The sequence below is a fragment of the Polypterus senegalus genome, chromosome 4, assembly GCF_016835505.1.
Source record: "Polypterus senegalus isolate Bchr_013 chromosome 4, ASM1683550v1, whole genome shotgun sequence".
NCBI classification, from domain to species: Eukaryota; Metazoa; Chordata; class Cladistia; order Polypteriformes; family Polypteridae; genus Polypterus; species Polypterus senegalus.
The window spans coordinates 249508890-249536465 of NC_053157.1; the positions used below are offsets into that span (position 1 = coordinate 249508890).

The 27576-nt window shown below is 40.0% G+C and overlaps 1 protein-coding gene and 1 pseudogene across 2 annotated transcripts in view; one reads left to right on the top strand and one right to left on the bottom strand.

Moving 5' to 3' along the window:
- LOC120528442 lies at window positions 1-26408 on the top strand (annotated as a pseudogene).
- Window positions 1-27576, bottom strand: part of LOC120528441 (zinc finger protein 260-like) — a 413573-nt gene that overhangs the window by 312507 nt on the left and 73490 nt on the right. The gene's annotated exons all lie outside the window — the stretch shown is intronic.

Here is a 27576-nt window from a genome sequence, read left to right on the forward strand (position 1 = left end):
AAGCTCGACACCTCAGTATCCAGCAGCACATCACTAGTTTGCTTTTATGAGACCCTCGCGCTCCGATTTCTTCAGGAGCATAAGATCAAGCAAAGGTGCGGAAGGTGAAACAAAGTCGAACGTGGGTATCGCGTACGGGTGGGAATTTCAGCAATGACGAAGATCGCGATATGCTGAGCGGCTTTAACTTTGAGGAGGTGCCTGATGCCACGTGGTTCGCTTTTAAGTGTTGGGGATTGAGCGCTACGTGGAGGCGGCGGTACAGCATGTCGCATGCACCTCCGGGAGTTTATTGTGGATGGTCGGGCCCGCGTGCTTCTAGCTGGTGCTACGTTAATTTATTTTCCGTTCGGTGTCCCGTGAAATGTAATGCTACATCTGACTTGGCGGAGGTGCATTAACTCGGGATTGCTTCTGCTCTCTTCGCGCTCGTGTACTTTCCCGCCCCGCTTCTCCTTTTGATTCGCGCATGCTCCGAACTGTGCTGTTCTTCGGGCACGCGCTTGTTCAGCCGCACGGCCCCGTCGTTCATTTCTGATTTTTCTCGAGCTCTGCGTGTTGTTTTGTGTTTTTTCCTTTTTCCTCTAAAGCCATCATCGGCAAACTTTACTGAAGTGGCGTCGAGCAATACCACGGAGGCAGTCATAATTAAACCAGTGTCAATGTCGCATGTTAAGGTGGCTTTTTGTTTCTGCAGTTATATTTTTGAATAAAAGCGCAATTGTTGTGTTAGATTTATACCTTCTGTGAAAATATTTCTTTTGATATTTGGACTTCAGGCTTCATACATTTTGTCATTTACCGCTAGAATATAAAAAACGTTTCTGTTTTAACAATGTTTACACAGATTACTGTAGAAACGGAACAGACATGAAATGCGTGTGTTCCAAACAACGATCTATTATTTCCACTCTAAAACTCCACTTCACTCCCAGAAAATCAATCAAGGCATGAGTTGGGAGAAGTTTGTGCACGTTCTAAATTGGTGGGGGGATGGAATAGCCGGCTGCTCCAAGATTCTCTTTATCAGCACATTTAGAAGACAAAGGACGCTGACGGAGAGGTGTGAAGGGATTTAAGAAGCAGTTTAAGGTGGGACGGAATTACTAGTTTTTTTCGTAGGCTCTGGTAATTCTAGTGTTATTAAAGTGAACCAATTCTTTACATCCCAATGACGTCACTTCCTATTACGAATTGTGTTCTCTGAGAAAGTCTGTTCTTCGTTTATACAAATGTATGTTAAAATACGCCGGGCAATATCTTAATCAGACCTCAATCTGGGGGGCTCACCGTGTGATGGGTGTGACAGCTCACTGTAATCAGTGCCTGCTCTCAACCTCTGCTCTCTTTACTTAACAACACTGGCATTTCAGCTGGCACCACTTCTGTTTCAGTGCCACATCGTGTCTCTCCAATCTTTACAGTAATTTTCACTCGTTTGGTGGAATGCACAACTTTGCCACCTCCAAATATGAAAGTTCTGCTGCTTTGAAATGTTTGAGTTCCTCAGCTTTTTGACTTCATTCTGGTCAGACTGACTGATGTCGTTGTCTAAGCATTTCTCTCCATAGACCGTGAGTGTGCAATTAGAGTCAATTACCGCTAATCCTAAAGATTCAACCAAAACACTCAATGTGTCTGAGTTTGATTCCTTTGTAAATTACATCCTGTTTCATTTTTCACAGTCCTCTGTATTCCAGTCGTCTCTGTTATCACCTGTTCATTTATTTTTCTGTTATCTTTAGCCCAGTGCTCTGACGTATGAAACTTAACATGCTCTATTAAACGTGTAGTGCCTTACGTTAGAGCGTACTAAAGATGAACTAAAGCATTTGTAAGTATAGAAACAACTGACATTTGACAAGAAAAGCTAAGTTTATAGAAGAAACATTTTTTCACATATTTTTGACTTTTATTCTATGTGTGTAACAACTGTCAAACACTTGGGGGCACTGTTACCCCGTGAACTCAACAGACAGACGTAGACACAAAGCAATATGAAGATCTTTTTATTTCTTTTCCTTTTCGTTGCCTACAAAGCACCCCAACTACAATAAACAGACTATACAATAAATCAATAAACTCAATAATTCTCTCCTCCACTTCCCAGCAAGCTATGTCACACTCCTCCTGACTCCGGCTCCCTTGCTGGGTCTCCATCAGTCCTCAACCAGAAAGTGTCCACGTGACTAGTTGGCATTTATGGGTCAGATGAAGAATTATACTTTTCTTTTTCTGCCCCTGGCGGAACCCACAGCACCCAACAGGTCTGTGCAACCAAACTCCAAGATCCAAAATGCCCTGCAGGAATCCAGGGCACCGCCAGATCCCAGGGAAGCTGCCATCTAGTGTTCTGGCAGTGACCTCGAAAACCTGCCTTCCCCCATCCTTCCATCACAGGGGCATCCCAGCTGGAATGAGCTGCCAGCCGTCCGCCACACAACCTTTTTTCTTTATTCGTATGTGGACTATTTGCTTGAATTTTCACTATATATTTCAAAATGAACTTTTGGACAGAGAGGTTTCTTTTGGCACACGTTTTACCTGTGCTTGCTCCTGCCTTACGCACCCGTAGCTACAGTAACTTTTTTATTACACAAGACAATATAAAGTACACCAAAGAGAGAAAAGAACATAAGAGTCTAACAATATCAGAAACAAAAACCCTTTTTTAAAAAGAAAAACTCACAGTCCACATTCTGTTAAGGTGGAGGATACAACCTTTAGTGGTGCAGAGTGCAGTTTGCATGCTGTGTTGCCCTAACAATGGATTGTCCAGCTGTCCACAGATGCACTCTGTTCACCAGATGCTTGTTACCTAACAGAAGTTTTGTCAAATTCCTCTCAGCGCCTCTTCCTCATGGACTGAGCGTTCTCTCTCCCTGTGGTGACCTTGGCACACCTCTCTCCACGTCCGTCAGCTTCAGTCAGTCCTTCCATGAGTCTTCCTCCACTCGCTGGACCCACAACTGGTGTCTCTCTGGTGGAACAGACAGGAGTTATGGAAGTGTGTGCTGTTTAATAATAATAATATTACATTTTATTTAATAGGCGCCTTTCTTAGCACTCAAGGTCACCTTATGATGAAATGAAACATTAGTAAAGTAAAAACAAAGAGAATGATAAATCAAAAAGCAATAATTAGCAAACAAACAAAGATAACTGGCAGTAACAGTGCAAAATTCACAAATGGTATGCCAGTTTGAAAAGATACGTTTTGAGGGCAGTTTTAAAATGTGTTATTCAGTCGAGCTGACGGAAAAGAGAGGGAAGAGAATTCCCGAGTTGAGGAGCACCAGGAGAGACGCTTGAGCTCCCATAGTGGTACAGAAAGTCGAGCTGCAGATGAGGATCTGAGTGAACGAGAGGAGTGCAAGTCTGGAGGAGATCAGTGAGGTTGTGGAGAGCTTGAAATGTTCAGAGCGGTATTTAGTATTGTATTCTGTAGTTAACAGGGAGCCAGTGAAGTTGAGAGAGAATCGGTGTGATGTGTTCAGTGGATTTAGAACAGCAGGTTTTTATCCTGGCAGCAGAATTTTGAAGAAGTTGTAAGCGATGGATACATTTTTGTGGGATGACAGATAGAATAGCATTACAGTAATCTATACGTGAGGTGACTCGGGCATTAACCGATACTTCAGTACTGTGTTGTGTAAGAATGGGATGAAGTCTAGAAATGTTTCAGGAAGAAAAAGAGAGTACTGTCAAGAATGATGCCCAGGCTCTTCACCTGGGTAGAGATGTTTGTGTTAATATTGTTAATTAACATAGAAGACTGGTTAACCTTAGCTAGTTTGGATTTAGAACCGATGAGGAGCCCCTCAGTTTGAGAAAATTGTGAGTCATCCATGTCTTTATGCCTTGGAGACATGCCATAAGAGTATCTGGAGGGAAAACAGAAGTGGATTTAGTGGATAGATATAGCTGTGTGTCATCAGCGTAACAATGAAACCTAATAGCATGGTGCCAGAAGATATTACCTATTGGGAAGATATAAATGAGAAAAAGAAGCAACCACAAACCAGAACCCTGCAGACCTCGCTAAGTAACGACTGCATTCTCAGATTTAAAGCCCTTTATTTGAACAAATTGCCTCCTATCAGTGAGGTAGGAAGAAAACCACTGGAGGACAAGGCCACAGACTCCAACACTAGCTAGTCGTTTGAAAAGTATCTGATGGAATATGGTGTCAAATGCGGAGTTGAGGTCAAGAAGCACAAGAATTGATAAAAGTCCCACGTCAGCTGCCTGGAGAAGATCATCTGTGATTTTGACCAGGGTAGTTTCTGTGCTGAGTTCAGACGAAACTCAGATTGAAAAAAAAACTGTTCAAAAAGGTTATTTTTTGAAATATGGGACTGGAAATGGGAGTCAAATGTCGTTTTGAGAACATTTGAGATAGGTCGATAATTATTAAGGATATTTGAGTCTAAACCAGGTTTTTACAGAATTGGAGTCATTGAGGCTGTTTTTAGTGAGAGGGGGACTGTGCCTGTAGTAATGAAAGAGTAAACTATAGTAGTTATCATGGGGGATAATATGTGACAGACAGGACTTAACCCTACTATTATCCTAGCATTTCCACCCATCTGTTTTCTTGGGCGTGGCCGGTCGGGTCGGTGCCGACCCGTGTCCTAAATCAGCCCCCTCCCTCAAAATTTTTTTTATCATCCAGTTTGTTTCCTTACCTCTTGGTTACCTTGTTAGACTTCCTTATCCATGAAAAGATTTTAAAATTTGGTTTTAATATTTTTGGTGTGGCCCTCTGAAGATGAGACGTATGATGTCAATAAAACGGCCCAGTCCAAAAATTGGTAAAATAAACCTCAGGAGAATTATACAAATAAATCAAAGGTTTATATGTTACCTGAGTATTACTGAGGGGTATTAGAACACAACTGTAAAAAAAAAAAATACAATTTTTTATTTTAATAATATTACTATCAATATCAATATTATTAATATTAGTAACATCTGTGGTGTTAGGGTCGGTTTTGACCCATATATATTTACTTCAAGAAGAAGGCAAAAAAAGTATTTTTTTTCCAAAAGTTGAACTTTAATTCAATCACAAAGACAAAGCCAAACAAGTAAGACAAAATAAAATACAAAATAAATTACAAAATGTAGATCAAACAAACAATCAAACCAATAGAATTAGTAGTACGGTGGTAGGGTGGTAGCACTCCAGGAGCAGGATTGCTACTGTATGTTTACACTATGTGCAAGTAGGACAGTAAGTGACATTTTTAGTGTGCTCTTTGCAAATATATTTCTTGCATTTGGCACACATGGAATTGGTTTTTCTGTCCTTGCTTCTGGGCAGACCTGACAGCTTTCTTTTGGAATCCGGCAGCCTCTCTGGGTCTGGGTCTGTGGCTGTGGCAGGGCTGGCTAAAGGGAAGGATGCTGGTGCTGAAGCTCTTCGTCTTCCTGCTGACGTGGACGGAGTGCTTGCCGTGGTCTGCAGCTCTCTGACCACAGCTGCAGCGGCTGGGTCTCGGGGGACCCGTTCCCTTTTTTCAATGTGTCCCTTTATAAGAGAATCCCCTAGTTCTTGGAGAAACATTCTTCGCCTTTGATTCTTCCCTGCATTCCACCCTTGGAGGACTCTCGAGATCATGTGGAAGCTCTTCAGTGACATCGTGGCCCGAAAAATATTTCTGCCTGTTGCTGTGTCCCAGAGACTGGCTGTGGCCTCATTGCTGGATCGGTATACTCCAGCAAGAAGAAGAATTCCAATATAAGCATCCAGGAATTCTTCATCAAAGTCAATCCATGTGTCTCCGTAGACTTTTTGTCCTTCTAGGTTTGTCATGTCAAGTATTATTTTTTTCAGCGATGATGGCATGAACTGTTCAAAACTTGTTTTGATGTCACTTATCTTTATGGCAAACCTTGTGACCCCAGGAGTCATTCTGATGATATTTTCAGCAGCTGCCCTGCCAGTTGTCCCTGAGTCTCGTCAGGTGGTACTAACCTCCAGGAGATGCTGCCATTCTTGGACTGTAGTACTTCAGCTGGTGGGGAAACTGCTTCAGAGGTGATCTCCTCCTCAGACTCTGTGTCTGTGTCTTCTGACTGACACTCCACAATGTCTTCCTCCTCTGAGTCCACCTCATCAGTGTCGCTGTGCCACTCTGTAACTTGTCCTTCAGCTAGGATATGATCCAGAGCTTGGAGTGCTGTGAATCTGGCCATTTTTACCTCTGCAAATTAGATGCTTTCTCTCCAGTCACAATCACCAAACTGAACTGGTCTGGGTCTGTTTTGTCTGGGCTGTCTCTGTTTTTTTACTCGGGGGAGGTGTGAAGAGATAAGCCCCTGACTACAGCTCGGGGGATGGGAGAGGCCTGCTACCTGACAGAGTTGTGGGGGCAGAGTGAGCTGAGAGTGTGTTTATACTGTAACTTAAGTTTGGCCAGTATTTATTGTTTTATGATCTCTTATTGTACCCTGGGTCGTGGCCGACCCGGTAAGACCACAGGCAGTGAATTTCTGATTAGAGAAATAATTTACCTTTTTTTTTTTTTTTTGTTTAAATGGAAGTTTCAGAAAAATGGAAAAAGCCTTGATGCAGTAAACAAAATGTATGTGGTACTTTTATGCATTTAAAACTTGAAAACGGGTCGGTACCGACCCTAGGGTAATAGTAGGGCTTGTAGGTGTTGGATCTAATTGGCATGTGGAAGAATTCAATTTTGTTATAAGCTCGAGACACCATTTTCAGCTGGTAAACTGAAATCTGAGAATAGGGTGGCTGGTGAGGGAATATAATATGGGGGACAGTGAAGAGGATGTCATTTTCTGCAGAGACAGATCAAGCAAGTTGCTGGTGGATGTTTTCAATTTTTGAGTTGAAGAAATCAAAAAAAGTGCAGCAATATTTAACAGAGAGGTTATGGTGAGCGACATTTTCTGGTGGTGTAATTCGCCTTTTCATTGTAGAAAAAAGAGCTCTAGTATTTTTCCCTCCTGTATTGATAATGTTAGAATAGTATACAGTTTTGGCAGCAGAGAGAGCATTTTTGCATTTCAACATGTGATCTGAATACATTTCTTTATTTACAACAAATCTCATCTTTTTAGCTAGACGCTCCAACTGTCGGCCTGTGACTTTGATCTGACGGAGTTCAGATGTGAATAAATGAAACAGTCCGTGTTTTTAAGGAGCTCGTATATCAAAGGCAGAGGACAGAGCAGCATTGTAAAGGTCTACTAATTCTGATGGTGTGGTAGCAGAAGGAGAAACAGGCTAGGATTGCAATAAATCTATAAGGGTCTTTGGGTTTAAATGCATTAAATTAAATTACACGCTGAACTTTTAATTTACTGAGAAGTAAGCTAAAAGCAAATGTGATCATTTTGTGATCTGAGATGAGTAATTCAATAGGAATAAGATTGTGAGGTGTGATAGCAGAGCAGCAAACTAAGTCTAAAATATGACCCTTGTTATGAGTCGAAAAGTTGACTTGTCTTTGATCATTTGACATTTGTAACAACATTGGAATCAGCTTGACATCCACCGTTACTTACTCAGCACAACACTACCATCTTTGCCAAAGTAACAAACTGACAAAAAGATGACCGTATACTATACTGGGGACCTTTTCACATTTTGTAAAATTTGCTTTGATTAAAACTGGATTTGTTTTATTGTGGCCCTGTAAGAGGACAAAGGTCCAAGGGCCTCTTGTATAAACGGTGGGTACAAACAAAAATGCTGCATATGCCCATTTCCACACTCATTTCGAGATGTATAAAAACTAAACTTAGTGTAAAGCCACACACGTTTTAAAGGCAGCATCACACCTTTCGTACGCACGATTCTGCTTGGTTTTACCAACGGGCGGCACCCAGCATCAAAGCAGTGCTACTGTTTCTGTGCCGTTTCCCTTTCTTTTATAGATTCACATCTATGATGTGGGCGTTAACAAATATACCAAAATTAAGTGCATATCATTCACAAATGTAATTCACTTGATTGTAATCATTCTGTAATAATATAATGGTGCACTACCACGGCTGTATTAGTGTTGTTAGAAAACATCACAAATGGGAGAATCAGAGGAGAAGAGATTTACAGATCATACTGACTTCTTGTGCCATGACGATGACAACTGGCTTCTAAGTCAATTGAAATTTCCAAGAACTGTCCTCTTGGAGTCATGTGATGTTAGAATACTAGGATGTATACTTGATATAATTTTATGATGAAATGCATTAAAGTATATATATATATATATATATAACATTTTACAGATAAATTGTTAACTTCATTTAAGTAATGTGTGCTGATAATAATTAAACATGTGGGTACACAGTGGCATGGCAGTTGAAGTAAGGGGGTCACATCCTGGGTGTCACCTGTCTGGAGTTTCTGTTTTCCTGGTGGGTTTCCTCTGCGTGCTTCAGTTTCCTTTCAAAGGCGTGCTGCTGAGGGGATTTGGAGATGATGAATTGACGTTATTAGTGTCGGTGTGCGCTCGTATTCACCCTGCAATTAGCTGAGACCCTGTCCAGGGATTGTTGCTGCCGAGCACTCGGAGCTCCCTGTGACTGGCACGGCTAGATGGATGGATAGATGGAATCATTAAATATGTATAATGAAGATTTTTCAAAGTTCCTTAAAAGTGTTGAAGAATCAGAGTTCTAAGCTTACAGCTGGTTTAACATTTATTACAGAGCTCATTGTTTGACAATTGTTACGTGGAGAAAGAAAATGGAAGGACAGGAATTGCGGGTTGGTACGTTAGACAGACACTGTACTGCTGTGATGAATTATTCCATCCAGGGTTGCAAGCATCATGTGCATGGCAGGAACAATCCCTGGACAGGGTGCCAGTTCATTGCTACCTGCTGTTCCACTGTGCCCCCACATGTTTAACACATGCTTTAATGCATTTCATCAAAAGAATATCAAGTATATACCTTAGTATTCTAAAATGTTCAGAGAGCTGTAATATTATGACTGTAATGTATTCTGTGTGGCAATCACTTCCTGTGCACTCCTGTCAGTGTAAGAGAAAGCCCGTTTAAGAAGCACGTAGCAATTAATGACGTAGTCAGGGAACACTTGGAATAATGAAGCATTTAATGTGCTACTTTAGTTACGATGGGATTTGAGATACTGTAGTGAATTAAACATTGATTTTAAGATGAAATTTACAACTTTCTACTTTAATGACAAAATAAACTATGACATTAACATGGAAATGGAAAAATTAAAGTTGACATTTTGACTTTATACTCAACAGAGTCCTTCTTTATCAGATGGTGGGCTATGACTCGCCTTTTCACATCAACTTTGATATCTGATCACTTTTTCTTTTATATTGGGCACTGTGTGACTTTCTGAACTTGAACTTCTGAGTGCCTCCGCCACGCTGTGCCACTCTATCAATTCCTTTTGTCGCTCATACCACTGCTCAAGCCACCTAATAGTATGTTTTTTCTTGCCTACACTTCACTGAGCAGGACTTCCATTTCACATTCGCTGAAATTCTTCTTTTTTCCATGTGCTTTTGCCATTGTCTTTTAACAAAACACTGAACAGAAGGGGCTATTTATATTGATTTGCATATTCAAATATGTGAAATTCTGGGAGGAGTCAGAGTGAGGCTGTAGGTGCCTGCACATGTGAAAAATTTCATGTTGATTGAGATTTATGTGTGTGTGGAACTTTGTTTAGGCACAGTTTTATGAATCTGACACATTTACAGTTTTGTCCGTACGCCATATATTGGTGTGAATTCTACACACGCTGTTATACATGAGGCCCCAAGTCTTCACAGTTCCGTTGCTTCCTGTTTTGCTATATGTTTGCATGACATGGACACTACCCAGAGATAGTACTCCTTTGGTACACTGGTTTGACTTTGTGCTCAACGAGTGGTTACTGACATTGTCCCAAATGAGACACGTTACCTGCATTGTGAGGGAGCATCAGCCACGGCACTATGGCCATGTGGCATGATTCTCATTAATGGACCAGGCCAAGGGGATGCCCACCTAACACCTGGCTGTGGCAGATAGATGGTCATTTCTGTAGGGTGTGAATGGATCACGTGTCTGCCTGGGGGGTTGCCAACCAGAATACTGAGGTGTTTCCTCGTGTGGTGGGTACCAATGCATGGTCCCCAACCTGGCCTGACCTGTATTTGCACATTTTTCTGTTTTAAAATACTCTTTGGTAGAATATGACGAAGATTACCCAGCACACAGTGGTTCAAGCTATGGCAGTGTAGCTTTGGGCAAACCCAATGACATGAGCACTGGCCCAGTGTGGGGGCTGCTACAAGAGACCCCTTAACAAAGATGACCAAAATGGGTTAATGGCCGGCAATCCAAGGTAAGTAAATCCCTCCTTGGTCAGGTGATGGTTTGGTAACGCTGGCCGATGTCATCACTACCCCTGTAGTCTCCTGCTTTTAATGTTGCAGTGTAAGTAACGCTGCCCATTAGTATTGTTGGTTGGTTATATTTTAACTGTAAAAGTATAAGTAACGATTTGAATGACTTCAAAAGTTATTATTTTTATCATGGATAAAAATCACACTATTTTTATACATTAAATGTTTTCATGTTCAAAAGTGTAAAAATGAAAAAAGAGATAGAAAGAAAAAGCTGTACAAGTACCAATAACTGCAAAGTCCGTTTGTGTTTTCTAAGAATAAATCATTTTAAGCCACATTAAATTAGATAGATAGATATTAATCCCAAGGGGAAACTGACAAATAAATGGTAAATATTAATAATTACTAATTATCTTTATAACTACATAAAATCTATTTGATTAAAACAGGACTAAAAACAAAATAAAAAAAGTTTCAAAGAAAGGACCAGTAATGGCGGTGGTCTCACCAAGGTTACCAGAGTTCAGATCTCAAGTCCTCCCTGCCCAGAGCCTGCATGTTCCCTCCATGTCCATGTGGGTTTCCTCCCGGTGCTCCGTCTTCCTGCCACACTCCATTGGCTGTTGTGATTGGGCTCACCCTGCGATGGGCTGGCGTCCTGTCCAGGGATTGTTCCTGCCTCGCACCTGACTCTCGCTAGGATTGTGCTCTACCATGACGCCTGTTAATTCTGTATTATTGATGCGTCTCACATGATTAGTTTCCTAACTGGAAATCTCAGTGTATAGTAAGAAGGTAACAGTGTCTCTTAATATTACTGTTCTAATGATGTATGTCTGAAACGGGGCGATGCTAATAAGCTTTTCTATGTTCAGTAAAATGTGACACTTGAGGGAAAAAATGTTTAGTAGCCTTAAATTTAAGGTGCCTGACGCCGCGGTCGCTTTTAAATGTTGGTGATTAACCGCTACGTGGAGGAGGAGGAGGAGGCACGGGCACAGCAAATCGCACCTTCACGAGTTTATTGTGGATGACGAGGGTCGCGCAATTTTAGCTGGTGCTACGTTAATTTATTTTCCGGTCGGTGTCCCGTGAAATGTAGGCCTAATGCTACATCTGACTTGGCGGAGGCGCATTAAATCGGGATTATGGAGGAATATTTTGGACAAAATTAAATAAATAAATGCGTAAATAAATAAAAGTACTGTGAAATGTGACCATAAATAAATAAATGTATCATGAAATGAAGCCTTAATAAATAAATGTATCATTAAATGAGAGCATAAATAAATAAATGTGTCACGAAATATGTTTTTCGTTGCTTATTTATTTATTTCATTTTGTCCGTAACATTCCTGCAAACCGTCATGAAATACGACTTGAAATAAAACTGTCACTTTCACTCGTCAAAGTTGAGAGGGTGGGCTCTAACACACCCTCTAATATTGATTGGTGAATCGATAGCACATGAATTAATTAGAAAAATGCTTACTACTGCCGATGAAATGGATTCTGCCGAAGATATTACGTATTTCAGAGAGAGAATTGAAGATTTATCGGAAGAAATTACAATGTTGGCGGCCCTTTTAGACTTCGATATAGATTAAACTGTTTTTGAAATTATCGAAGAACAGGTGAAACTGACTCGACTGCACTCAAGTTCAGGTGTCGCAGTTCCCTGCTCTGGATGTCCATCCTTTGACATTCCAGCTGAGTCAATAGAACACCTTCTGTTATGCGGTTTAAAAGTACGACAGACTGCAGATCTATATGGTGTATCGGAGAAGACGATCACAAGGCGAATGAGCCAGTTTGATATACGGCTCTATTAGTTTAGGTACTTTGACATGGAATGCCCAAAGCAGCTCCAACTTTGCCACTGATCAGAGCTGTACAGTTGTTTGAAAAAGTAGCTGCGAATATGCACCTGACTTTATACTCGTAAAACAAGGATCAAATACTCAGTTCGAAATATTAGTTGGCGCTGCTTTGGACATTCCATGTCAAAGTACCTAAACTAATAGAGCCGTGCAGCTATCAGATATCAAACTGGCTCATTCGCCTTTGTGATCGCCTTTCTCCGATACACCATATAGATCTGCAGTCTGTTGTACTTTTAAACCGCATAACAGAAGGTGTTCTATTGTCTCAACTGGAATGTCAAAGGATGGACGTCCAGAGCAGGGAACTGCATCACCTGAACTGGAGTGCAGTCGAGTCCGTTCCACCTGTTCTTCGATAATTTCAAAAATAGTTTCATCTATATCGGAGTCTAAAAGGGCCGCCAACATTGTAATTTCTTCCGATAAATCTTCAATACTCTCTCTGAAATACGTAATATCTTCGGCAGAATCCATTTCATCGGCAGTAGTAAGCATTTTTCTAATTATTGTGCTATCGATTCACCAATCAGTAACTAGAGGGCGTGTTAGAGCCCACCCTCTCAACTTTGACGAGTGAAAGTGACAGTTTTATTTCAAGTCGTATTTCATGATGGTTTTCAGGAATGTTACAGACAAAATGAAATAAATAAGCAACGTAAAACATATTTCGTGACACATTTATTTATTAAGGTTTCATTTCGTGACACATTTATTTATTTATGCTCACATTTCACAGTACTTTTATTTATTTACGCATTTATTTATTTATTTAATTTTGTCCGAAATATTCCTCCATACGGGATTGCTTCTGCTCTCTTCGCGCTCGTACACTTTATCGCGCTGCTTCGCCTTTTGATTTCGCGCATGCTCCGACCTGTGCTGTCCGCCGGGCACGTGCTTGTTCAGCCGCTCACTCCCGCACGGCCCCGTCGTTCATTTCTGATTTTTCTCGAGCTCTGCGTGTTCTTTGCGTTTTTTCCTTTTTTCCCTCAAAAGCCGTCATCGGCAAACTTTATTAAAGTGAAGTCGAACGGTGTAACTTTACAGGGCGTGCAGTTTCATTTCCAGCAGTTTGACTTCATTTTGTTGTGTTTTCTTATCAGAAAATTTGCTCGTGCGGTTTCACTGTAACAGGGAGTCTTTGATTTGTTTAATGGGAAATAAAAAATACAAACATTACACAAGCTATTGCTGCTGGAGGGATACAGTAAAATCTATAGCTGGCGTGGCATTGCGAGTACATTTTTGTGATATTTGAAACGGTATTGTTTAATGTATTTTATCCTTTAACTACTTTCAGTATTTCTGTACACTTTGATACTTTAGCTTACTAGAGATCCCGTGTTAAATGAAGATCAGGACTCGAGCCACTCGGGCTGTTTGTGTCGGACCACATGAAGCATCAAAATACAAAATGTGAAAACTGCAGAGCCGCGACTCGACTATTATGGGCTGGAGCTCAACTGTCTGTCCTCATTGTTTAAAGTGGTGAGCAGGGGGTCAGTCATGAGGGTCTGAGAATGGGCTACAGTGTTCACAAATAAGGGGGCAGACCGACAGACGGCATTTACTGCGAGTGCAGGGCTTTGGAAATTAGGGGCGATTGGGGAAAATATTTTGTTAGGTTAAAATATGAAAGTTTATGTAAAGAAGTTATTTTAAAATGAGAGCAGATTACGTAGCCACATGACTTTGAAGTAGAAGAGCCTTTTGAAATTTATTTTGTTTAAGTAAAGCGTGTTTGAGAAGCAATGCAGATATGAGGAATATGTGGAAGAAGCGTTAATCCAAATGGCAGGGACTTTAAAATGAACTAACTCTTTACATCCCAATGACGTTACTTCATATTAAGAATTGTTTTCTCAGAGAAAGTCTGTTCTCAGTTTATTCATTGTGAGTGACCTGGTTGGCTTCATGGATTGTTGGCACTTTGGCAAGTTTTGTGCTGGACACACACATCAAGTGAAAACTTGGGTGTTGTTGGCAGGACTGGCACTCCAGCTACCGTAACAAACCTCTGACTGTTCAGTGTGTTGCTGAGGTGCCACCTGCTGCACGGCTGCACTCGGTCTCAATCTTGGTGGCCGTGCGGTGTATGTGACTGCTCACTGTAATCGGCGCCTGTCACCAACGTCTGCTCTCTTTACTTCACACGAGTGATTATAATATTAAAATTTGAATAGTAAGAACCCCTGTATTTTAAAATTGGCTAATTTTTAACTAAAGCTACATTATAATGTGATGAACATCTCCAGAAAATTTGGTTTTGTTAAAATCTGTGATAATGAGGTCCAAAAGTGTGATGATTTGACGTGGAATTAACCATCAGCAGTATCTTTGCTCCAAATCGATGATTTAATCCACCATAGAAACTGCACTCGCCCTTTTAACTCTGTTAAATCTGAATATCCTCATAGATACGATCCTTTTTCTCCTTTAAATACATCAAGCCTTTCTATCAGAATAGTCGCACCTTCATCTTTGTTCAGGTCTTCTGCTCAAATTGACATATCAATGCTGTCCCTGCAAGTGACAATCCAACCCCAAGTGTGTGTTTTTATTTTTAAGGTCAGTAACCCATGTCCATATTAAATATTCATCATTCCAGCTCTCGTATACCTTTCTCTTGTCAAATGCAGTCAGGATTCTATAATTATCAGCCATCCTCTACTACGAATGTTAAACTTGAATAACAACACAACACTTTTGATGTTAGCCACACACTTATTCTTCTCTCCCATAAAACACACCCATCATGATTAACCTCCTACAAATCCACTCTTCTCAAACTCCAAATGTCCTACTCCCAGTTGGGATGTCCCGTAATCCCACAAATAAGAGCACATATATAAAATATAGAATATAACAACTTAACAGAATGAAGCTCCCGATGCGCAGTTCAAGTCCAGCGAGGATATCCAACAAAGCCCTAAATATGGTGCTACCTGCCATTGCTGCGTCCAAACATGATGGTGCCGTGTAGATAAAGTGTTGTCATATCTACATGGTGGGACTGAAATGTATGCAAATCCCCTTTAATGAAGGTCTGCAGTGCACTTTGATCACATCTGAATTGTTTGATTTGTAATTTTAAACTGTAAAGCAGAGGAGGAAATCAAGAAAAATGTGACTTTGAACTAAACCTCATGGAGGGCACTGTGGCCCTGAAGTGTGCTCATTATTTTCACTGACTTTATGAAGTTAATTCTCCCACTTTCATTTTCACAGGGTTTTCCCATTTCACTTGTCCATACACCGAGGTGTCTAATGGTCTCCAGCTCAGGGCTGTCCATGTGAGAAGTGAATCTGAGAAGAGAAGGGCAGACACTTAAAGAGAGAGAAGAGTTTCCCACAGAACATGGCCTCTGCTAAAGAAGATGGGATGGATGAAAGAATGGTGGACATTAAAGAAGAGGACTGTGAGCGGCTCACACCAGAGGATGTGTGTGTGAAGTTGGAGCATCACGAAGAAAGAATTTCAGATTTTAAAGAGGAGGAGGAGTGCAAGAGGGTGACTGTTACCATTAAAGCTGAGGATTTGAATGATGTCTCTGTTGGTTTTGAACTTCAAAAGCATGAAACTGAGGATATTTTCAAGCAAGAGGCCTGTGAAGAATCTCCATCCAGTTTACAACCCTGGTCCCCTAATACGGGAGGACTGGCTATGCAGGAGAATTCTGCAGAGCTGAAATCAGAGTTATCAGAGTCTGAAGAGAAAATCACCGAGGGAAATGGGAGAGAAGGAGAAGAGTCACTTGGGAGTGTTAGAATAAGTGAGTAATGTGATTAAATATAACAGAAAGAGAGCGTTTATAAATTCTAACGGTGGGTGCTTTGATGATTTTAGAAGATTGAAATGAGAGTGGAGATCACAGTTAATTGAACTTGGATAAAGACCATCTGCTCGGGTGCACGAGAACAAACAATAGGTTAGCTAATAAATGATAAATTAGAAACCTTGGGCGAATAAGGAAAAATCTAAAGTGCTGAGCGCATGACTTGAATGTCATGAGGCTTTGACTGAAGCTGTGACGTATGTTAGGCCAACAGTGCATTACATTCAATGAGAATATCAAAAGTCATATATTTCTTAAATTGTGCAGCAGTTAAGGGAGAAATGTCCCAAAAAAGATAGAAATAAGCAAGAATCAAATCCTCACCCCTGTACACTAAATAAGAGTGAATTTGCTGAAGGCAGTACACACCTAATATGTGCCTCATCTATCTAATGGTAATCTCGTGTACTTTGACGTTGACAGTGACAAGGCTACCTGTACAAGCCATGGTGACGTTCAGGGGGTCTCAGGGTCTTATTTCAGCATCTTGTGTTCTGCTTTCAGCCTGAACTTGCTGGGGCAAGTTGGCCGTGGTGTGAAATCTTCACTTGGAGATGATCTTGGGCCCTTCCATCTCCCACAGTCACATCGGGTCAATTTGGAGTCACCAGTCCACTTCACCTGCATGTTTTCAGGGATGAGGGGAAGAACCAAAATAACCAGAAATGCCATTCAGAGCCCCTGTGTAGAACAAGTGAAGGCAGGATTTGACCCCAGGACACCTGAACAATAAAGCAGCTGTGCTAAACACTGTGTCCCCCTTATACAAGTGGTTATATTTGTATGTTTATGTTTAGGCCAGATTAGATTCTAGAGCAGGGGTGCCCAAGACGTCGATCGTGATCGACCGGTAGATCGCAAAGGTAGTGCAGATAGATCGCGCTGCATTCAAAAAAATTTTTTTTTAAATTTTAGTCTATATATCCTCCCTATGGCATTTGCCACTTGATTGACATGCAGGGCGGCCAGTCTGAGATCTCTTTTCTTCTAACACACTGGTCATCCCGCACGCACAATCAAACGCACAAGCTACTGCAAAACTCCGGCTATGATCTAGTTAGCCTTCCAATTTATATTGACTAAAGAAGGGATTTAAAAAAAAAAATTGCTTGAGGAGGGTATGGGCTGGATGTGATATTGAAAGAGGATTGTTTTTCTCACAATATCACAATAAAAGTGCGTTTGTGTGATCTGTCAATCTATCATTGCTATTCCAAAGAAGGAAAATGTGGAAAGGCATTTTCGAACTGTTCATAAAAACTACGAAACTGACTTCCTTCCGAAAAGCGATCAGAAAAGGAGAAAGGAGTGGGAACTAAAATTGCAGTTAATCGGACAGCCGTCATTTTTCACACAGCTGAATTCAAAAGCAAAGACAGACACACCGAAGAATCGTTCTGGGTGAGTCACTCGATCATTTAGCATAAGAAGTCCTTCCAAGAGCTACCTCCTTGACTGCATTATTCGGCTGTACTTCTCTATACGAGTCAGCCTTTTCCCACATGAAGATTATTAAATCCAAATACTGTAGTGACCATAAATGGATTGAATTGTTGTTGTGCCATAAAGGTTATTCATTTATGCAATGGTACGACAACATATACTTTATGTATAAAGTATACTCTATATATGTATGTGTGTGTGTGTGTGTGTGTGTGTGTGTGTATGTCATTTTTAATGTAGGTAGATCATTTCGACCTGGTAATTTTAAAAGTAGCTTGCAAGCCGAAAAAGTGTGGGCACCCCTGTTCTAGAGGATGTAAATATCATTGCATACATCACAGTAAAGAAGAGAAATCCCAAATTCAACAACATTTATTTATATAGCACATTTTCATACAAAAAGTAGCTCAAAGTGCTTTACATAATGAAGAAAAGAAAAATAAAAGACAAAATAAGAAATTAAAATAAGACAACATTAGTTAACATAGAAAAAGAGTAAGGTCCGATGGCCAGGGTGGACAGAAAAAACAAAAAAAAAACTCCAGACGGCTGGAGAAAAAAATAAAATCTGCAGGGGTTCCAGGCCCATATATATATATTAGGGGTGGGACTCGATTAAAAAAATTAATCTAATTAATTAGAGGCTGTGTAATAATTAATCTTGATTAATCGTATGTAATCACACAAGCAAATTTACCCCAAATCGCTAATGTTTTTTTTTTATTTAAAACGGTTTTAGTGGGTGACAGAATCAAATAATAGACATGGACATGAATATTGTAAACTCAAGCTCTCTTAATTTCTAAAAAAAAAAAAAATGCTCTTAAACTGCATTTCAATTCAAAACAGAAACAAAAATATCATCCCTGGCTAAAATTGGGCAGACTTAAAAATAAAGTGGTATTTTAAGGTACTTTAAGTACATTTTCAGAATAGTTTTGTCTTTAAATAATAACAACAACAATTTCAACATAAAGTGCAGTTTTTCTTCTTAAAAAAATAAGTCAGAAACATAAAAGGTAATTTGACCAGCTTCACCTTTAAATTCTGAGTAACCTTAGCCAAAATTATTTTGTACATTAGGCTAAAACAGTGTGATCATTGAACATTTTGTAATTAGATGTAATCAGAATTACTAACGGTCACAGAAGTCCAATGATCCCCAGTAAGAGCCACAAAGTCCGCTTTCTGTAATGCATCTAATTTTACTTGCTTTTCAGTGTGCACAAAACCACGCTTTTATCAAGGCTTCCATCGGGTAGTCTTTTGAAATGAAATTTTCCTCCGATCAGTCGTAGGAGCGCGCTTTCTTTCGACTCTTACATTTTTGTAGTTCTGATGTGTGCGTCAATGTAATCGATGTACCAGGAAATAATGCATTGACAAAAGTTCCCCTTTGCTTGGAATTGAAAGTGTGATTAAATGCGTTAATTTTTTTAATGCGTTATGGAGTACATGCATCGAAGCTTCTCAGCTGTGCTTGTGCTAAGAAAAAGAAACATTTTAAAAATAACATAACATAATTGTCAAAGTAATAGTTCTGAGAACATTATGAGTGTTGCTGTCATCAAGGATTTGATTATCATTATTTCTTGCAATCAGGTTTGTATTTGGAGGATGTGTTGTGTTCAAGTTATATTCTGTGTTTGTCAACCGTTGTAAAGATAACAGGTTTCATTCATCGAAGTGTTCACCACCCAAATCGGTACTCGTCAATGTAAGATGTTCAACAGGCATTCCCGGGATTAAGTTGTGGAAATTGCCTGCGAACATTTAGCAATAGCGTGTGTATGAACTTAATTTAATCTTTTCCAGTCCTGCAAAGTCAGTTGACGTGAGCCACTCGGAGTACATGCATCGAAGCTTCTCAGCTGTGCATGTGCGATCTCGCGAAGTCAACGGGTTTATTTAATGTTAGCTAAGACCCGGAACTTAAAAGTTTCTTGCTACAGCAATTTTAACTCCGTTACAAAGTGATCCAAAGTCTCGTTTATACCTCGTGTCTTTTCATTAAACTTGTATCTCGCGAATACCACATTCATCGTAGGCATGACAAACGGCAGCGGGAGTGTGTCTATAAACTTAATTTAAACTTACGGTTCACACCGTGCTTTGTTTCCGCAGTAGCTGCACTTATGAATATGCTTGTATGCATCACTCGCTTCATAATCTTTTGCTGCCTTCTCAATTGTGAAATGGCATTTTCTGTTCAGCGCTCTTTGGAGCTCTTCCTTGTTTTCTACGTACTGTGTTCACAGTCATTTCACGTGATTACGTGGGAGGCGTGATGATGTCAGACGCAACTCCGCCCCCCACGGCCATCGACCTGAAGTCCATTTCAGTATATGTAGAAAAATAGGTTCCAGTTATGACCATTACACGTAGAATTTTGAAATGAAACCTGCCCAACTTTTGTAAGTAAGCTGTAAGGAATGAGCCTGCCAAATTTCAGCCTTCTACCTACACAGGAAGTTGGAGAATTAGTAGTCAGTCAGTCAGTCAGGGCTTTGCCTTTTATTAGTATAGATAGCATGTTTTTTGAGATGGTCATTTAACTGCATAATGACTGCCTTCTCCAGAATTTTTAGAAAGGAAGGTTAGAGATGGGCGTAAAATTTTCAAGAGCTGAGGGGTCGAGATTATGTTTCTTAAGTAGGGGTTTAACTACAGCAGTCTTAAGACAGTCTGGGAAGACCCCTGTATCTAATGACCAATTTACTATGTCAAGAACATTATCAATTAGCACGCCCGATACTTCTTTGAAAAAAATTGTTGGTATTGGGTCAAGGACGCAGGTGGAGGGTTTCAGTTGAGAAATTATTTTATGTAAATCAGGTAAATCTATCATTTAGACACATGGTTGGGTGGAGAGGCTCTGATCAGAGTGTTTAGAGCTGATATTGATCTTCCATTCCATTAGGATCTGCTGATATCGATAATAATAATAATACCATTCATTTTTTTTTAATAATAAATGTATTTTTAGCCATGCATAAACTTCATATTCCATAATTAAGTGCTACTGCTTACAGCATACACAATGAACATTTACCCATAATGCGCACATAATGGAACAAAAACAAGCTGAACAAAACAAAACGCATGTCTTAATCATACTCCACATTTCTCATCAAATAAAATGTTCAATTAGATATTTGTGGCCGTCTATTACGACAAGAAGAAAACGAGACAGTCTTGGTGAACGCTTCAGGTTCTTATCTATGAATATGAGCATCTCTGCATGTTCTGAGGACAGTCTGGTCCTCCTGTCATCCACGACGTGTGCTGCTGTACTGAACAGACCCTTGCTGTCTCCACTCATATAACGAGGGCACAGGTAGGACGACGACTTTTATTGGTCCTCCAGAAAGCCAGTGGCCCAGCATCTCTTGTAGTATGAGGTTCACAGAGATAAAGATTCACCTCTGATGCTGCTGACTCAAATATTGTTTTTATCTTTATTGACAATTTCTTCATGAATTCTGCAGTTCTGTTGGCAGGGAGTTTCTTTGGATCTCTCGGCTGTCGTCTGTCACTCCGAGTGCATTTTTGTGGTCGACACTAAGCAGTTTGTGTTTGAGATTTGCAATCATCTGTGAAATACATATCCTTGTACCATTGTTTCATTTGGGTTAAAAATCATTATGATAATATCTGTTACAGAATTAATAACTGTGTAGTGACTATTCATTTTTAATGATTATTATGCATTATTAGTGTTATTTTATTAGGTCTAAAAACTAGGCTTGTACCATTCTACCCAACAAGCCATTTAGAAGGCTGATTAAAATTTCTAACTAATCAATGTCCACTTGATAACAATTTATATTTATGTACCAGCTCGGTAAAACTCAACCCTTTCCTCCCATCTACCTACACATTCACTGGAAGGCTAGTAAAAGGGATTTTAGTCAAAATAGCTAAAGCCTGATTAATTAATTATACAAATAAATCAGTCAACAACTCCTCACTGGCTGATGGAATCGTGGATCAAAATGATCTAGAATGTGACATCTTTCAGAACTGAAAGTGGCTGGTTGTCCAGGCTAAAGAATTCCACTGTTTTTGCTGTCCCAGTAAGTCTTTGGTGTTCTTGCTGTCAGTATTATAAGGTTGACTTTTCTAAGTGCTGCTATTATTGGAGGCCGAGTGAGAGTAGGTGACTGAGCTAGACTAAGCTCCCTGGTCGCCTCAGCCTTTGAACAGCTCGTTCTTCACACCAGTCTCCTTTGTGTTGACTTCTCAGATGCTGAATAAGGTTTGTATTGTTGAAGTTGTTAGCAAAGAAACCTCTGTGACTGTCTTCTTTTTGCACAAATATTACAAACCGCAAATTTATTATCTCTTGTAGGAAGTCAATTAAACCGTTAGACTGGCGAGGACGTTTTTCTGTATTTTGGTAAAGTTGGAAATTTGTCTTGCATGATTTTTATCATTCAAGATCAGATGGCACGATCAGCTAATTTGCTGATCATCTGCCAAGTCATTTAGAGTGAAAATTGTGTCTCAAATGTTGTAAGCCTCCTTGGATAACGGTGTCAGGAAAATAATTATTATAATAATAGTTAATTTTATTTCAGATTTACAGAAGATTGGCAGCTTCTCTCAATCTTCATTTGGTCAGCCCTCTCCTCAATACAAAGAGAAAGGTATGAAGAAATCAGCAAGAGGATCAAAGAACTTGACAGCAGCCTTTTTGCAGTGCAGTTCTCTCCCTGCTACTAGAGTCACACAGACAGAACCCATCAAAACTGATCGACAGCAAGTGGAGAAAGAAATCCAAATTCACACTGAAAAAAAAAATGGTTTGAAATGCGGCCAACAATTCACACCCAAAAGTGATCTTAATAAGCATATGAAGATTCACAATGTAGAAAAAACACATTGTTGTTATGAATGTGGAAAGTCGTTCTTAAGTAGAAGCATTCTTCAGACGCACAGAAGAATCCACACAGGAGAAAAAGCTCATTGCTGTCCTGAATGTGGTAAGTCTTTCCAAAGCACAAGCCATCTTCAGAGGCACAGAAGAATCCACACAAGACAAAAATCACATTGCTGTTCAGAATGTGGCAAGTCATTTTCATGGAGAAGCCATCTTCAGTATCACAGAAGAATCCATACAGGAGAAAAACCTCATTGCTGTTCAGAATGTGGTAAGTCATTCTCATGTAAAAGCAATCTTCAGAGACACAGAAGAATCCACACAGGAGAAAAATCACATTGCTGTTCAGAATGTGGTAAGTCATTTTCATGGAGAAGCCATCTTCAGTATCACAGAATAATCCACACAGGAGAAAAACCTTATTGTTGTCCAGAATGTGGTAAATCGTTCTCATGGAGAAGCCATCTTCTGAGACACAGAAGAATCCACACAGGAGAAAAATCTCATTGCTGTTCAGAGTGTGGTAAGTCTTTCCAAAGAAGAAGCCATCTTCAGAGGCACATACAAATCCACACAGGCGAAAACCTTATTGTTGTTCAGAATGTGGTAAGATGTTCTCATGTACAAGTGTTCTTAAGATGCACAAAAGAATCCACACAGAAGAAAAACCTTATTGCTGTTCAGAATGTGATAAGGCTTTCTCACAGAGATGCCATCTTCAGACCCACAGAAAAATCCACACAGGAGAAAAACCGCATTGCTGTCCCGAATGTGGTAAGTCATTCTTATGGAGAAGCCGTCTTCTGAGACACAGAAGAATCCACACAGGAGGAAAAACCTAATTGCAGTCCAGAATGTGGCAAACAATTTTCTGACATACGCAATTTTCAGAGGCACACAAAAATTCACACTGGATTGAAGCCATATTTCTGTTCTCAATGTGGAAACAGATTTTTCAACATTAGCTGTTTTCAAGTACACACACATACTTGCGTGTAAGAGAAAATGCAGTATGTATGTTCTGAATGTTTCAAATGTTTTACAAGCCTGAAAAGTCTTTATAGACACACACAAATCCTTACTGAAGAAAAATCTTATTGCTCTTCACGCGTCAATTCTCTTTATAATCGTTGGAAAAGTCATACTGGAGAGAAGCCTTACAGTTGTACTAATTGTGGAATGCAATTCTCATATAACAATTCTCTTCACAAACATAAAATAATTAATTTTGGTAAGAAACAAAGCTATTCTGACTACAGCAAGCTTTTCACAGACAGCACAACTCTTAAACACCACATTGGAATTCACTCTGGAGTAAAACCCTATTGCTGTCTAGAATGTGGCAAATGATTCTCATGTCAAACCGTGCTTAGGTGCCACAGAACGATCTACATTGGATAGAATCAGTACACCTGTTCTGAATGTGGTAAAGGGAACTCTTCCAAAAAACGTTTTCGGAGACACACTCAAGGTCATATTGGAGTAAAGCCTGTCCCAGCATTGACAAATGATCTTTCCATTGGCTACTCAACCAAAAAAATTGAAGAAATTGATAAAGAACTTCAGTTGAAAGTAGTTAATAAGTACATAAGAATAGTAGAGAAAACACTGAACGTAGCAAACAGATCATAGATGTAAGGTAACCTCAGAGCCACATTTGAATTCAAACTGGAATGAACACACTGGAATACAACAGATATTTCACAAACAGCAAGAATCTTCTTCAACAACTTGTAGGGGCAAGAAAAAACCTCATTGTTGTCATAAATGTGGTTAACGCTTTTCAGACAGCAGTGGCCTTCATATTCATAAATGTCTGGCCTACTTGTGGTAAGCCTCTTAGCTGTTCTGAATGTTGGAAGTGGTCCTCCTGTATCAGCCGACATCAGCAACACGTAAGATTTCATGAAGGATTCAGAAACTGTACTGCCAGTACGTCAACCATACAGGGACTGATCATCTCTGCACCAGTGCTGTGACATAAGATGGTGAACAATACAAACACCAGACAACAGAATGAGGTAGCAACAGTACTGTGCGGTGATAACAACTTCAACCACAGGACACAACTGAAAAAGTTCAATGTAATAATAAAAAATGGTGAAGTCAAATAAAATCCACAGTGCAGTGCCAACTACCAGGAGGTGCCACTGACAACAAGGGGAGTATTTTTGTTTCAGAGCTTTGGAGATGAGGCCTTATCTGAGGAGCAATGAACTTCTACCGTCTCTGGGATGTAATCTGATGGCTGACGCCTGGGTTCAGTGCAGACAGCCATTCTTAACCCTGATAATGAAGAAGTCATTTAGTGACGTCAGCTGACAGCCAATGCTGTCCAATCAGATACTGGGGAGGGACAGTCAAGGAGGACAGGAGACTAAAAAGAGAGCCGTCACATGACAGACCAATGTAGTGGGGCTTTGTAAGACTTTTACACTAATTTAGGTTATCATTTATAAATGATAAGAGTCTTTACAAACCAAACACATTCATCGGCTGTGTGTCAAGGGTGAGTCCAAAAGTGGGAATTTAAGAAGATCGAAATACAAATAAAATAAAACATTCAGTGTTCAAAGAGAAATGTTTAAGACATAAAGAGGGTGTCACAACAAGATGCTAGGGTGCGCACGGGGAACCAAAGTTGTGAAGAATATCAATTTATATATAGAAGGAATATTATTTAAAATTAATAATAATCAGTTTATGAGAAATGGGACACCATAATGAATGCAGAATACAATGAAAATGAAATGAACTGATTTTATTGTTTGACATATCAGAGAAAAAGGGAAGACAAAGCAGAAACACACAGGGATCTCTGCTGACCCAGCTGTTCATTTGATATATTAACTTAAAAATATAACGGATGTTCCTTTGCTCCATGTCAGTATATCCTGCAGTGGTGTGTGAAGGACGCTCTATACTCTGAATGTGTTGGTTCAGGTTTTAGTCTGAGTTTAGCACCTTCTTCATATCGATACCCAAGACAACGTTTCTTCATGTCAAGACTACAAGCTGGAGGCCACAGGAGCTCAATAAACTCCAACAGCAGGATGGACGATTAGAAAACTCTGCTTTGAGAGAGTGTCAGCTACACAAAGCTTCGGCTTCATTTACTTGACAGAAAACTCCAAAAAGCACAAGTGGCCCCTTCTATACCCCCACCACCGAAGGTCAAACTTGACCCCCTCACTACTCGCCGTTGGTTCACTCTGCTTGGACTTTCTGTATTGTGTAAGTTTATGTTTCATTTTTTGGCCACACTCTTTTTACATCTCATTTCATTGATTTTCTCAAATGTGTGAGTATAGCTTGACTCTTACAAGGACTTATCTAAAATGGGTAAATTGACTATGAAATGCAAGAAGGCAGAAAAATATAAAAGGTGAAAACCAAAAAATGAAGAGGTGACATCGATGAAATACGCTCAGTGGCAGAGGTGACGAGGACAAAATCAGAAAGGACAGCACAGAAAAGGCAGGTACCAACTGAAAACAAAAGAAGAAAGTTGATTGGTGGGAAGAACTGTCAGTCACTCCTGAGTGGACTGTTGAGGACAGCCGTGGCAACCATGCACTGAATAAGTCTGTTATTTATCAGTTAGCATGTTCTGAAACTGTAATGTCACCACAAAGATCACACAAAGTCGTGATGTGGCATTTGTGATCAATCACTTTTGTTGATTTTTATGTCACCATTCATCAGCCCTGTATAGAGTGCCACTTCCAGATCGGCAACCCCACTGCACCCCGTAGCACATTAGGAGTTTGGGACTGGAGCACAAAGTGGATGGCACTCTGAGAAGGACAGACTAGTAAGACGTGAACAAAGCCAGCTGCCCTCCCTGGTCTGTCTTCATTCAGAAGGACTCACCTGAGTGGTGGGATTGTTCTGTGGCGCTCCTGTTAGCCAACATTTCATCAGCTTGCTTTCTGTGTTTCATCTGATAACCAGCAGAGTTAATCAAAGATGAGCCAGGCCTGTTACAATGTGAACGTTCTTGACATTTTGTTTTACTTTTAAATGTTTTTTCTGCTTCTTTATTTTGAGGTCTTGGAGGTATTGCACATTAGAGATTATTAATACATGAGTATTTGGTGTTAATAATGAATTGACAATTAATAAACTGTTTTTATTGCTAAATTGTAAGTGTGGCCTGTTGCCATTTTGTCACTTTATCCTTCTTGACTGTGTTGATAGGACGTGTTGCACTGTTGCCTCCCTAGAATTAAGTGCCACATCACCGACGCTCGGCCTCACACCCTTCATCACATGTGAGGCAGAATCCAAGATTGCTGATCCAACTGTTAATCCCATTCCCTGCTTTGCCAGCCCCTTGGCTGTGTGTGTATCGAGGTGTATGGCTGATCAAACCTCTCCTCAAGGAGTCTACAGCACCAGTCAGATGAAGAACTTGACGCTTTGTGTTTAGACCTAAAACTGAGAATACCTCATGCTGGATATGCTGTAGACGAGTGAAAGGGAGTCCAGTGGGATAGACTAAGGTAATAAGGTAAGGACAGTTAGACACATTCATAGTCATTTTATGTTTTATTATTTATTCATTTTTTATTTTTTGCCTTTGTAAAACAAGGTACAAAATTGTGCTGTTAGGGTTGATAGATGTCTTCTCCTGAACAGTAACTCTTCATTACACATACACACGCCTGCTTAGCATCTCCGTTTTCAAGAATACACAAGGCACATGGAGACTTGACTGTTTCCTTGTTTAATTTAGATCAGGGGTGTCCAACGTTGATCTTGGAGGGCCGCAGGTTTTCATTCTAATCATTTTCTTAATTAATGACCCATTTTTGCTGCTAATTAACTTTTTTCCCCTTCATTTTAATTGTCTTGCTATTTAAGACTCAGACTCCTCATCTGTTTCTTTAATTCCTTAATTAGCAACCAAACAGAAATGAAATACAAAATGACCCAACACATGACCAGATAACCTTTACTGTCATATAGTATCAGAAAATAAAGAAAGATGAAGGTCTGTGTGACGCTGATCTGCTTTCTGCTGCGGTCAAATGAGAGCACAGCCTTGGAATTAAATAACGAGTTCAATTAACAACAACAATCGGCTTCTATTTAAGAAACTGGCTAGCGTGAAACTGGTGGGAGTTTGATACCCCCTGGCTGGTCAATCGTTGGTTCGCTACACATCTCATTTT